The sequence below is a fragment of the Ambystoma mexicanum genome, chromosome 3p (genome assembly GCF_040938575.1).
Source record: "Ambystoma mexicanum isolate Mex_15411 chromosome 3p, UKY_AmexF1_1, whole genome shotgun sequence".
Classification (NCBI taxonomy): Eukaryota; Metazoa; Chordata; class Amphibia; order Caudata; family Ambystomatidae; genus Ambystoma; species Ambystoma mexicanum.
This window is the reverse complement of record NC_090925.1, coordinates 322,451,427-322,463,029: the sequence shown is the minus strand read 5'-3', so window position 1 is coordinate 322,463,029 and position 11,603 is coordinate 322,451,427.

Here is an 11,603-nt window from a genome sequence, read left to right as displayed (position 1 = left end):
AGGGGAGGGGAGCGGACCAGGGCCTGAGATCAGAGGGTGGCCAGGTGACCAATACAGTTTCAGGCAGATGTTCAGCAGGGGAGGAGAGGAGAGAAAGCAGAAGCAAAGAGGAAGGATTTGAGGTGCTTCCGAAACCAGAGATGGTTCTCCTCAAGTTTCAGGGAGGCTGTTCCAGAGGGAGGCCCCAGCCAAAGAAAGATATCTACCACCAACTTGTTGCTTGGAGAAGCCACTGACCCTCAGGGAGTTGGAGACGGATGAGCAAAGAGCTCGAGAAGGAAGATATTTAGGAAGGGAGAGCTGAAGGTATTGAGGCCCCAGGACCCACAAGGCCTTGTGGACAATACAGAGGGTTTTGAACTTAATCCTCACAGCCACTGGGAGCCAGTGCAGAGATTTCAGTCCTGGAGAGATATGATCCCTGGGCTTGAGCCCAAGGACAAGTCTCGCAGTCCTGTTCTGGATGAGTTGCAGAGGGTGGAGAGTAGCAGCAGGCAGATTTAGAAAGAGGCTGTTGCAGTAGTCCAGCCTAGAGAGAACCAGAGCTCTGGAGACTGAGCTTCTGGGGGGAGGAGAGGAAAGGAAGAATACCTCTGAGGAGATGCAGCTGGTAGTGTGACTTCTTAGAGACGTCACAGATTTGAAGAGAGAAGGAGAGTGTGGAGTCAAAGATGACCCCAAGGTTTTTTGACTCGCAGGTGGCAGCAGGAATAGGGCCAAGAGAGGCCGGTCAGAGAGTGACAGGAATGGAGGAAGCAGGTTTGCCGATGAGGATAATCTCAGTCTTACTGGCATTAAGGCAGAGATCATTGGCAGCACACCACTCCTGTATGGCAGACAGACAGTCCGAGATGAGTGATGGAGAAGTGGTGGCCAAAGGTAGCCTGAAAATAGCTGAGTGTCATCCGCATAGCACTGAAAGTTGGAGCAGAGAGTGGCAATGCGGTGGGCAAGAATTGCCAGGTATTGGTTGAACAGCAAGGGAGAGAGGTTAGACCCCTGGGGGACACCACATGTAGAGATGGAGATAGAGGAGACAAAGGACCCAAGTTGGACCTGGGAGGGTCGATCAGAGAGGAAAGAGGTCAGCCACACCAAGGCCTGACCGGTGATTCACAGGTTATCACAGAAACAGTTGAGCAGGATGGCATGGTTAACCATGTCAAAGGCGGAAGAGAGGTCAAGTAAGATGAGGACACAGGGGGTGTTGGAATCAAGGCTTGAGAGCAGGTCTTCACAGATGTTCAGGAGAACAGTTTCCGTGCTTCTGGCAGCTCTGAAGCCAGTCTGATGGTCATGAAGACAACCAACATATTCAGTGTGAAGATTAAGCTGGGAGATGGCCAGCTTTTCCAGGAGTTTGCCCAGGAAGGGAGTGATGGAGATTGGGCGATAGTTAGCCGGGCAGGACGGGTCAGCAGGGGGTTTATTAAGAAGAGGGTGCACAAGGGAGTGCTTCAGCGGTAAAGGGAAGACTCCAGTGGCGAAGGAGTGGTTGCAGAAGTCAGCCAGAGCAGGAGCCATGGTGTCAATGTGGTCCTTGATGGTTTTGGAGGAACAAGGATGAACCTGTTTTGATGAGACTTTCATAGATCGGACTGCCTAGAAACCTCATCTGGGGAGAACAAGGGAAAGGCAGAGAAGGAGGGAGGAGAGGTGGCCGAAGAAGGGCCAGAGGAAGAGCAGGGAGTAGAGGGGGCAACAGAGAGGAAGATAGGGAGGTCAGGATGTCCTGAGTTTTAGAGATGAAATGAGAAGCCAGAGCCATCTAGAGGGCCTGGTAGGGGACGGGAGAGGTAGAGACTGCAGCTGGACTGGCCAGTTCCTTGCAGATTTTAAAGAGTTCGGCTGAGTTGCTATATTATGCAGAGACTCGGGCTTGGATGTGAGCTCTCTTCTTGCTGCAGACAGAGAGCTAGTATTGCCTTTGGACCAGGCGGCAGGCCAGTTTGTCAGAGCATGTACCAGAAGCCCGCCATTTCCCCTCAGCCACCCGGCACTTGCGTTGGAGGGTGACTGTTAGGAAGAATTCTCTATTTAGGCTGAATTTCCTAACCTAGTGAGTCCCCCAGCAGCTTTGCTGGATTTTTGGGGTTTATTTTTTTCTCTTGCCAAGAGTGAGACTCTTTTACCCTCACTCTTGGACATGATTTGAGTGTGTTTCTTTGGATCTAGATGTGTTTAATGGGCTATGGGGTCTTTTACCCCATAGGGCTTCATGTGTTTTTGTGATGTGTGTTACACAGCACCCTCAGTGCAGTGACACAGGGGTGTCATAGTGAACCCCCATAATAGACTCCATACCCTGGGACTGACTACTGTCTCCCAGGGCATGTAAAGTCACCATTGACTTTACTAGTCTTAAATTCTGAACAGAACCAGTACAAACCATCATATTGTGGACGTACTGGCTGGGGAAATTTGATTGCCCCAGGGTCTGTTAGTCGAGGGGGCACGTCTCCGTCCCCCCTGATTGAGTTTTGGCTGGTGGCAGTGGATACTACTTTTTATATTCAACCGCGGATATTTTCCTATGGGATTTCCCATTGTTTCAGGCTACTATCTTTATTTAATTATTTACGGTAGCCTCGAACACCGCCGGTTATTTAATTAATATTAATTCTCCGGTTGGTATTTTTTGCCAACACTTGATTCTAAAATGGCGTTTGTGTTCTCTTCTGTGACTCCAACCCAAGTCGAGCCCTTTGTTCCACTTTTTGGCGGGCTTCTCCACAGAAGCCCTCCAAAGTGGTGCCACTCTGTCTGGGGTACTTAGGAGGGGTGGAGGGGAATTTAGGCACCCTAGACTGAGTTGCCTAGGCAACTCAAGTCGCACTCCATCCTGATTGGCCCACCACTTAGCATGTTTTGAGTGACAGGCTGAGTGAATGGGGGTTTGCTGCATAAAAGCAGGGCTTTGGGGACTGGAACTTCAGAAGTCGCCACAGGACCTAAGAATCCGACGAGGGAGAAGCTGAGCCGACCTGCCACGACACCACCACCGGTGGAGGCCTGCTGGACCGCCTCACCACTTTTCCCAACGACAGAGATCTCCCGCTGGAGAGTCTTCTTGCTTTGACTGGTGGGGATAACCAGTTTCACCGTCTTTTCGCCTTCCCGATGTACCTCGTGGCCGCCTTGCCTGTGCCAAGCACCCCGGCAACCGGGATACCACGTTTTACCACGACCGCAAAACAAAGGTACCACCTTTAACCGGAAAACTCTGCGGCTGGTTTCTTCCCTGGTAGTGCAACGACCTTCATCTTTCCTCCAAGTCGAGATCTTCTCTTCCCCTGGACGACGACGCAACTTGCACTCACCACCAGGAACAACTGCCACCGCTGGAGGATCCTTCCCACTTAAGGTACCGTGTCCCGCCTGGCTTCCCTTGCTACCGACTGTACAGGGTAGATTTAGACCCCAGCTTTCGAACCTGGGTTAGCCTGGGACACCCTGGCTAAACCTTCCTAAGCCTCTCTAAACTCTTTTTGAACCCTCTGCAAGACTTTCTAAGCCTAGTCTAACTGTGTGATCTTGGGCGAATTTGTGCTCTGCTCTATCTAAGAGTGGGCCCAGCCTTTGGACTTTGGCTCACCAGTGACTTTTGCTCTTCTGCCTTGCTAACAGTGTTCCTGAATCTTAGAGTGGTGTGCCTTTCCATATTCTGTCTTTTTCCCTCCCCTTCTCACAAACTTATTGGAGTGCCATCTAGTTAAGCGCTCACCTCTGTATGAAAATAAGTGGTGTTTTACAGTGATTTATCTGATAAGGAAATAGGGGTGTATATATTATAATAGTAACTGTGTTTAGAATATTTTACAATAAGAGTGCTGGAGTGTTTTCAACAATGTGTTTTTAAATAATTATATACTTTGATACCAAAGCTCTGGTCAGTGTTTGCTTGTATTGTTGTATCTGAGTGCCTATTGTGTATACTTTGCATACTGCCTAACTCTTCTTGAGGGAAGTCTGACTGCTCAGCCACAGCTACCAGGTAAGTCTGGGTGGTACAGACTGCTACCAAGTGGGTTTACTGCCAAAACCTGTAGTCTTAAATCTTTTGCAGTGGTCCCTAAGGGAACTGCACAGGTTTCTGCCTAACAGTGACAAGGTCTGAATCATACCAGGAATTGCATTTGGCTTTGGGCTTCAAGCGAATCCTCATGACAGGGGCAAGAACATTGAGAGTTTCAGATATAACAGAGTGGAGCATGGAAAGGGCTGTGTCAGGGTGTGAGTCAGCCAAAGAGAGAGGGGTGGGGGGTGAGAAAGTGGCGGCGAAAGCCTCAACTGACACACGCTTCATGGGTCGGATAACGCAGAAGGTGGGTGGCAGTGCTGGAATTGTCTTAGTCTGGGGGGAAGAGAGGGTGAGCTGGGAGGAAAGCAGAAAGTGATCACTCCAGGAGAGAGGAGTGGTGAGAGGGATAGAAAGGGGAAGGTCTGAGGAGATCAGAACATCCAGAGTGTGCCCTGCAGAGTGAGTCGGGCCAGAGGGGAGATTAGAGAGTGAGTGAGAGTCGCAGAGGTCATGAAAGAGTCCAGGGGAAGGCCAGGAGGCATCCAGTTGGATGTTAAAGTCTCCAAGAAGGGGGAGTTGAGTGGTCGAGACCAGGAGGGAAGAGGAAAGGTCCGCCCATTCAGAGAGGAAGGAGGAGATCTGACCAGGTGGCGGATAGATAGTAGCCACAGTAAGAGAATGGCTAGGAGAGAGAGAGAGAGCCTGCAGATGAGGCATTCGAAAGAGGAGTCGGCCTGCGTAGGAATGCCAGAGGCAGGAATCCACTCGGGGAAAATCAGGGCTACACCCCCTCCAGAGCGGTTGGACCTGGGCACGGAGAGGATCTTGTAGCTGCCAGGAAGGAGAGTGTCAAAGCTTGTGACAGAGCTGGCCGTGAACCATGTCTCAGTGAGACCGAGGACATTGAGGTCATGTTCCTCCAGCAGGTGGCAGATGTCAGAGGAGTGTTTGACAGCTGAGCGAGAGTTTAGAGTGGCAATATGGAGAAGGTTGCCATCCTTGAAAGACTTCCTGGGAGGGGTACAAATCGGAGGTATGCCCTGCGAAGGTGTAGAAGTGGAAGGAGGCGAGGGCAAGGCAGCCAAGGAGGAGACAGCAGGGGAAGGTGAGGAAGCTGTGGAGGGAAGAGAGGGGACAGCAGGAGAAGGAAGGAAATTGGTGAGGCGTGCGAAGTGTCTATCAAAGAGGAGAAGATAGGCCTGAGGACCTTGGACCAAGACGGTACCATTCAAGTAAACATTAATGATGACCTTCGAGGAGTGGAAGGAGGTCAGGAGGGCCTCCCACCGGGTGCCACCGTTGATGGGAGAAGAAGAGAAAGCACAGAGACCATATAAAGAGTCCATAGGTCTGGCGAGGGGACAAAAAAGAGGATGTCGGTGAAGGTTTGCCTAGAAGCAGCACTGGTATAGGTGTCAGCGATAGGGAGGCTTGGGTTGAAGACCAGGATATCCTTTTTAAACTTTTTTCCTACCAGATTTAGTGAGGAGAGTAGGCTATTCAATAGAGAAGCAGTTAGAAAAGATAGGAGAGACAGAGAGCACCGTAGAGTAGGTAGGGAGAGGAGAGAGTGGAAGGGAGTGGGAGGGGCAGGGGAGAACACTGGGGAAGGACACAATTCAGGGTGCAAGCAGGCAAGACAGAGAGACTAGTTGACAATTGCACAAGACGACAGGCACTCAGATAATGGTAGACATTTGCTAGATGAGTGCTTAGCTAAGAGTCGATCAGAGAATGGCACTACTATCACAGTAATATTTAGAGACTGGAGAAACACAACTAAGTATGAGAGTCCTGTAAGGGGGGGAAAAAGGCCTAGGTTTCACAATGCAATTTTAAATACTTTCACAATGCAATTTTGTTTGAACACACCTAGAAAGACACAGCTAAATCTGAGAGTCCAGTAAGGGGGGGGGAAAGGGCCTAGGTTTCACAATGTTTCACAAAAAGGTAGCAGGCGCTCCTCCCCAGAGAGAACATGGCATGATAACCTGTTCTGAGGTGAGAGTTTATTTATTTATTCGCATTTGTTAAGCGCACATCAGACCGAAGGCATCGTGGCGCTGGTTACAGTGTTTCTTAAACTTAGTTACATACAGTTGTGCCCTTGGTTACATTGGGCGAAGGTTATGCTTTAGGTACATGTACATGGAGAGCACGACAGTGGGCAGGTGCACAAGTTAGTTGAAGAGAGCAGTTTTGAGTTGTTTCCGGAAAGAGAGGAGGGATGTTTCTGCTCTGAGGTTGTTGGGCAGTGCGTTCCAAAGCTTTGGTGCCAGGTAGGGGAAGCCTATACCTCCTGCCTTGGATCTATTGATGCGTGGTATGGTGAGACGGTTGGTGTATGTAGATCTGGTTGGTCTTGTGGACTGGGATCTAGACAGGGTGTCGGATAGGTAGGATGGTGCTGTAAGGTTGATGCATTTGTGTGTAGTGGTGAGGATTTTGAATGCAATCCTATCCTTGACTGGGAGCCAATGAACAGCTTTCCTGGCTAGGGTGATGTGCTCTCTTTTTGGTATGCTGAGAGATGCTCTGAGCGCGTTATTTTGGGTGGTTTGGAGCCTTGATAGGTTGTTCTTGGATGTGCCGGCTAGGAGCGCGTTGCAGTAATCCAGTTTAGCTCCAATGGTGGCTCTTGTGATGGACAGACAGTTATCTTTTGTTAAGAATGGTTCTATTGCGTTGATGAGTTTAGTGCTCAATGCCGAGGCCGAGACTATTGCGCTTACTTGTTTATCCATAGAAAGGGTGGCATCTATGTGGACTCCTAGTGTTTTAAGTGATGATAGGACTGGGATTATGCAGTTGTCTATGTTAAAGTTGATGTATAGTGGGTTGAGGTTGGCGAGGGTGGGCTTCTGGCCTAAAATGAGGATTTCCGTTTTGTCCCCATTCAAGCAGAGGCCGTTAGTGGCCATCCAGGCTTGTATGGTGGAGTAGATTAGTTGAAGGGAGGTGGAGTCTTGATGATAGTTACCAGTCATGGGCAGGAGTATCTGCGTGTCGTCAGCGTAATTCGTGTAGGTGATCCCCATAGCGTCCAGCTTGTGGAATAGTGGCTTGGTAAAGAGGTTGTATAGCGTTGGGGCCGTGCAAGACCCTTGTGGAACCCCGCTGTGGATGATGGATGGCGCTGCATGAGCTGTGTTGGAGAAGACTTTCATAGCTCTGCCTTGTAGGAAGGAGGTTACCCATGAGGCAGCGTCTTTAGAAAAGTGTGCTGCATGTGTTAGATGGTTAGTGAGAGTGTTGTGATCTACCAGGTCAAATGCTGCTGATAGGTCGAGGAGGAGGAGGAGAGCGGGCTTGCCTTTGTCGAGGATGTTGGTGATTTCGTTTTTTAGGTCTAGAAGGGCGGTTTCTGTTCCATGTCCCTTACGGAATCCAGATTGCCTTTTACCTAGGATTGCATTAGATTCCAGGTAGTGTTGGATCTGTATATGGGCGGCTTTGTCAAGTAATTTTAGAAGGAATGGAACTGTGGTTATGGGTCGATAGTTGTTGGGGTTCGCAGGGTCAAATGTAGTTTTTTTTAGGAGGGGGCGCACCCAGGCCTCTTTGAGGGTGTCTGGGACTATTCCTGACCTAAATGATGCGTTGATGAACGCAGTGAGGATAGGTGCGAGCTGCTCAGCACATTCTTTGATGATTTTTGGGGGGCATACGTGAGGGTTTGAGATGTTTAAGGATGTTGATGACCTCAGTAATGGAGATTTCGGTGAAGGTGAACTTGGGTATGTTGTTGGCTTTGACATTAGGTTTCATAAGTGTGTGTGAGCTTTGTTTGGGTAAGGAGTTGTAGTGGTATGATATCTTTTTTTGGAGGAGGTTGATTTTTTCTAGCATGGCTGTTTGTATACCTGTGCACCAAGCCGCGTCCTTGACGATCTCGTCTGGGCATGTGGGAGGTATGGTTAGTTCTTTAAAGATACAGAATAGCTCTTTAGATTGAGAGTTAGCCGCGGTGATGCGCTGGTTGTAGGCTTCGGATTTAGCTAGGAAGATGGCCTCTTTGTATTTTTTGGCTATGGCTTTGAATATATCTTTTGTGTTGTCGCAGGGATTACGTTGCCAATTTTTAAGCGCTTGCCATTTGTCTGTGCGCATTGATTGGAGATCCTCAGAGAACCAGGAGTTGGAGTGGAAGGATTTTTTCTCTTTTTTGCTTTCTAGGGGGGCGGCCGTGTTGACTGCCCTTGTGATGGAATCTTTAAATATTTCAGCGAGTGTATTAGGGTCTGATGAGAAAGGGGGCTTTAGACAGGGCACGTTGAGTAGTGCGCTGATGTTGGCTGCTGTGAGTTTTTTGGCACTTCTAGCTAGAATAGCCGCAGCTTTGGTGGGCACTCTACTGCTCATAGTGCTGGGGATATCGAAGAGGATGAGATTATGATCTGTCCACGGGAGGCTAGTGTTGGCTGTGATTGCTATGTTGCAGTTGTGGTCGGAGATCCAATCTAAGGTGCGTCCTTTAACGTCCTTTAACGTGTGTGGGCGTTACGATTTTTTGAGAGAATCCTAGGTTGTGGAGGTCCTTGGCTAGAAATAAGGCAACTTTGTCCTTGAGGTCGTTGAGTCCTAAGTTTAAGTCTCCTAGGAGGAGTGATTTCGTAATGTTGTTTCCTACGAGGTGGTTAATTTGGCCTTGGAAGTTGGTGGCGGGGCCAGGTGGACGGTAAATACGGTAAATAGTATGAATATTAATAGTGCAGTTAGGCGATGGTGCTAGTTTGATAGATAGGATGTCAACATTTCCCTCTTCTTGGTGTGGTGTGGTTCTAATGGGTAGGGTTTCTTTGTGTATAAGGGCAACCCCCCCTCCTGTTTTGGTCATTCTGTCTTGTCTGACGATTGCATACCCTGGAGGTAGGGCTAGAGCGAATGCGGGGCCAGACGCTTGGTGAAGCCATGTCTCGGTAATGGCTAGTATGTCTAGGTCCTTGGAGGTTAGTAGGTCATGTACTTCTATGGCGTGGGCATTGAGGGATCTTACGTTGAGGAGAGCGCACTTGTATGGAGTATGGCCGGAGTTCTGTGGTCCTAGGGTAAGAGGATTCGGTGTAACGGTAGCGTTAATTGGGGCGCCGGGATTACTGCTTGGTATATTGACTGTAGACTTACTACTGTGGTATGAGGTAGTGTTCCTTTGATAGTGGAGTGTACTAACTTTCGTGGTACATGAGCTAAGTCTGTAGTTTCTGAGTGTTGTGTGTGCCGTATTGGCCTGGTGTTGGATGGGAGCTGTGCGGGCTCTGAGTCTGACTAATCTAAGGTTCGAGTCTGGTGTCAGTGCCGTGAGTTGTAGTGGCGGTGTGGGCGTGCGCACGCGGTCCATTATAGTTGGGTGTACCTGTGAGTGTAGGTCGTGAGGGTGGTGCTCTCTGTTGCTGCTGAATAGTGTGATCATGAGGGTTAGTAGCGCACACAATAGGCAGGTGTGAAGGAGCGAGGAGAACATACTGAGCATGAGTTTGTTACGCGGGTCATAATGCTGGCAGGCTATCACAATGCTGGCAGGCTATCACAATGCTGTCTAGGCAGACTCTATGCATTAATATTTGCAGGCAAACGGTGGTGACTTACGATTACTGTGCCTTCCATGTGGTAAGACTGTGCGCATTGTAGTCCATAGTCATTGGCTCAGGTGCCAGAGTTCATAGATGAGTGCCTTCGTTAGAGGAGCGCAGGCGAGAGGGATCGTGTATTCCACAGTGATGACGGGGGATGTGTGCCGGGCTTGGAGGGAGAAGAGACGATAGGTAGGCAGGGCAGCGTCTCGCGCCGTAGCGCAGTGGCGGACAGGGGCAGACAGGAGGGGCCTTTGGCTCACGGGCCTTAGGCTGCTGTGGGCCGGCTTCCGCCTCCGGTCCTCAGCACTGGTGATTATGCCGAACTGGTTGCTAGGCAACCGATGGGAACGCTCCTGGTGCGTTCGTGATGGCGGCCATCTTGCCGCAGCGTCGCTCGTCGGGTCCTTGCTAGTGCAGGGTAGCGGCTGAGGGGCAAGGTGCGGGCACAGCGGAGCTGGCCCTGTCGTGGTAGGGGCTGGATGGCTCCTGAAAAATGCAGTGGATGCCTTTAAATAATGTCGGGCGGGCGGGCTGTTTGTTGCGCCTAGCGATCAGCTGCTCCTGCAGCCTGATGCAGCGCGGGCACACGGATCTGCCTCTGGGTGGATGCAGCAGGGCTCCTGCCCATGAAGATAGTGGCCTGGAGGGGCAGACAGGAGGGGCCTTTGGCTCACGGGCCTTAGGCTGCTGTGGGCCGGCTTCCACCTCTGGTCCTCAGTACCGGTGGTTATGCCGAACTGGTTGCTAGGCAACCGATGGGAACGCTCCTGGTGCGTTCGTGATGGCGGCCATCTTGCCGCAGCGTCGCTCGTCGGGTCCTTGCTAGTGCAGGGTAGCGGCTGAGGAGCAAGGCGCGGGCACAGCAGAGCTGGCCCTGTCGTGGTAGGGACTGGATGGCTCCTGAAAAATGCAGCAGATGCCTTTAAATAATGTCGGGCGGGCGGGCAGGCTGTTTGTTGCGCATAGCGATCAGCTGCTCCTGCAGCCTGCAGCACACGCTTTTTTCTCACTGTACCTTTCACAGATGGGAAATACCCATTTGCATATCAGTCTTTGTCCCGCCCACATGGGCAGTCCAGCACCAAAATGCTATGGCAATTCCTCTCTGAACAAGAATACTGACAGCAACCCCATACACATGTTTCAGCCTTGTTGGGCCTCATCAGTGAGGTGAAGCTGTGCCTCTCTGAGCACAGTGAGCAGGGAGACCAATGCAATTTTAAATGCTTTCATAATGCAATTTTGTTTGAACACACCTAAAAACACACCTAAATCTGCAATGCAATTTTAAAACAGGAGATAAACACAGCTACGTTTGAGAGTCCTGTAAGGAGGGGAAAAAGGCCTAGGTTTCACAATGCAATTTTAAATACTTTAACAATGCAATTGTAGAGACAGTCTGCTATGTGGCAAGTTTATTTGGGTAGAGTGGAGATCTATCTCAACCCAGGCCACTCTTACCTTTCTTAGTCGCTGCAGGGTAACGGCTGGCCACTGGCTTCCCCTGCTGACACCTGCAGACACAGTCTGGGTCCATGGGGTCCCCTTCTGCCCCTTTACCCCTCATGGAAATTTGTCATGAAATTGTAACCATTCAATTTCCACTGAGGAACTACCTCCGTGGATTGCTGCAGAGATCATGTCCATGAGATAGATGTCCTTTGGTACGTTGGACCATTCCTGCTGTGTGGGGAGGTGGACCCTTTTCCAGTCTGGCTCGGCATGCTCTTGCCGCTAACAGAAGAAAATGTACCAGTGATGGGGGCTCGCCCATCTATCGTCGCTCCTTTCCAAGCCAAACAGGACTAACATTGGGTCCTAGCTATGTTCTCCCCCTCCCGCATCCTAATCCATCCCAGGACCTCGGACCAGAACAACTTTGCCCTGGGACATGCCCACCACGTTGCCAATAGTCGGCTCTGGCTCTGCACCCGTGCCAACACTGGGTGTCCACGGTCAGGAACATTTTGGACAAGCATACCGGGTCGTATTGCCAACGTATGGGCAGC